This window comes from Rhagoletis pomonella, unplaced genomic scaffold (genome assembly GCF_013731165.1).
Source record: "Rhagoletis pomonella isolate Grant_MI unplaced genomic scaffold, Rhpom_1.0 Rhpom_scaffold_01804, whole genome shotgun sequence".
Lineage (NCBI taxonomy): Eukaryota > Metazoa > Arthropoda > Insecta > Diptera > Tephritidae > Rhagoletis > Rhagoletis pomonella.
In genome coordinates, this window is record NW_023460358.1 from 23,351 (window position 1) to 26,126 (window position 2,776).

Sequence of the window (2,776 nt, forward strand, 5' to 3'; positions counted from 1 at the left end):
TTAATAATTTACAGTAGAGCAGTTTTTTCACTTAACAACACTACTCTTCAGGTCGCGTTTTTTTTTAACCGACCTGGGTGAACTCGGATAAATAGCCGAGTTTGTGTTGTTGCTTTGCGTGTATTTCGTCATTTAAGCGAGTGTTCTTTTGTAGCTCGGTTGCAAAATAATGGACCTACTATTAAATTTGATTATATAAATACAAGAAAAAATTAAAAATTTTGAACTAGATTTTTAAATTGAATCTTCTATAATCGAAATCCGGAAATACGGCCGGGTTTCAGCAAATATCCGGTCGGTAAGAGAAAAACGGATTCCACATCCCTAAAAAATACCTTTATTCCTGCGCCACCTAAAAACTTTTTTGGAGTTATTCCTTTTCATGTTAGTATACATTCCAAATATGAATATGGGACCATAAATACGTGGTTTTCTAATATCTCGACACTTGCGCCACCTAGCAGATTAATTCATCTTTCATATTGCATTGTCATCTGGTTCTGAGCTAAGTTTGAAGTTTCATCTCTGCAGCACATCATGAAGTTGGGAAAAAATTTATTGCAAGATTTGATTACAACAGGTGAAACATAATAAGAGCTTATAAAACCGGAACTTTAGCAACGAGAAATATGAATAAAAATATATTCTCGCAGTTTCCAATTCATTTAATTCGTATAATTTTCGCATGAATTTGATATCATAAGTATCAGTGTTATAAAGTATCGAGTACTTCTGAGCATCGAGTTCTTTCGTATCGATACTTTTAAAGATCGGGTATTTTTGAGAGTACTGAGTTAATCCCAAATTACGGATATGATTGGCTAACTAAAGAGGTTACAAGTATTGTACTTGAAAATTATTGAACTTTGAAATTGAGTACAATCATTTCTGAATACCGGTAAATGCAAATAGAATTCAGTACTTTTAAGTATCTATTCGACACTTAGTACTGAGTACTTTGAATCGAGCCTGAGTACTTGTATCAAAGTTATGATTGGAACAGATTATTTTTATACCCGAGCGCACTTGTGCACAAGGGTATATTAATTTTGTTCACATAACGGTTGTTTGTAACAGCCAAAACAAATCGAGATAGATATAGATATAGATAAATGTATACATAAATGCTCAGAATGAATAGAGAAATCGATTAAGCCATGTCTGTCTGTCCGTCCGTCTGTGTACACGATAACTCGAGCGAAATTTGGTATGTAGGTTTCTGGTAATCCAAGGTAGGTTGGTATTGAAAATGGGCGAAATCGGGCAGTAAGCACGCCCACTTCCCATATAACGGTATTTTATAGAAATACGAAAACTGCGATATTTTAGTAACTACTGAAGATAATTCACCCAAAATTGATATTTACAATAATTTTCAGACCAATTTGTTCCAAACTTGGCACAGTTATTTGCCATGATACAGCATACTAAATGGCCGAAAATTTTACAAATCGGACAATAACCACGCCCACATGCCATATAACGGTAATTTTCGGAAATACGAAAACTGCGATATTTTAGTAACTCCTGAAGATTATTCACTCAAAATTGATATTTACAACAATTTTTGTTCGAAAAATAAGAATATTATAAATTTTTGGAAAATGGGCATAGCCACGCCTACTTATGGTTACATGTGTATATATTTGTAACCGCTGCACCAATTTCTTCCAAACTTCCCAGCAAAAAATCGGTAATCGCTTTTAGTGGTAACGTGTTCTTGAAGGCATAGCGTTATAATGACTTCGAATTTTTTCGCTCCTTTTAGGCATTGCCGGTAATGCAAAGTAGAATGCTCTATAATATTTTATTTATTTCGCTTCTTTGTTTCATTTCGGGGAATGCAAAGTAGAATGTCCTATAATATTTCTTTTTTCATTCGCTTTTTTGCTTCATTTCGGGGAATGCAAAGTAGAATGTCCTACAATATTTTATTTGTTTCGCTTCTTTGCTTCATTTCAGGGAATGCAAAGTAGAATGCCCTACAATATTTTTTTTTATTTCGCTTCTTTGCTTCATTTCAGGGAATGCAAAGTAGAATGTTCTACAATATTTTTTTTTATTTCACTCCTTTGCTTCATTTCGGAGAATGCAAAGTAGAATGCTGCATCGTAGTCAGATGAAAAAGAGAATGACTATCCAAAAATTCTTTCTCTACCGTTACTTTCTGTGGAAATTTGTCTCGCATAAAAATCATGTTTTGCTTTGTTCAATTTGCAGCGAAGTTGAAGTCAGTCAATGAAGTGAAGTACAAGAGTGAGGAAGCACAATTTTAAGCTTAATTAAATATGCATGTATGTACATACCGATTTTTAAGTAAAATCTAAATACCTAAATACATACATATGTATGTATAAAAACTGATTTATAAAAATTTTAATTAATTTTAATCTTTTAAGACATTTTCTGATTTCCATTTAATGTAAATAAGTATTTACTTATCTAGGCATTCTACATTTGTTTCTCTGTGAGGCATTCTTTGTGCGCTTCTCTGGATTCTGTTTATCCATGCGTTCTCCCTTCGTTTGAAGGTAATGCTGCGGGTAAGGTCTTACCGCCAATGACATGCCCATGTTAAAATAAGGCCTTCTTGAAGCGAAAGGGTAAGCGATTCCCATCGCCTAGCTCGTTTCCACTTTCGTTTCTGTGGTAATCGTGTTTTTTGCTGGGTTGGCACAGTTGTTGGCCTTGGTACAGCATACTAAATGGCCGAAAAATCGGACAATAATCACGCCCACATCCCATATAACGGTAATTTAGAGAAATACTAAATCTT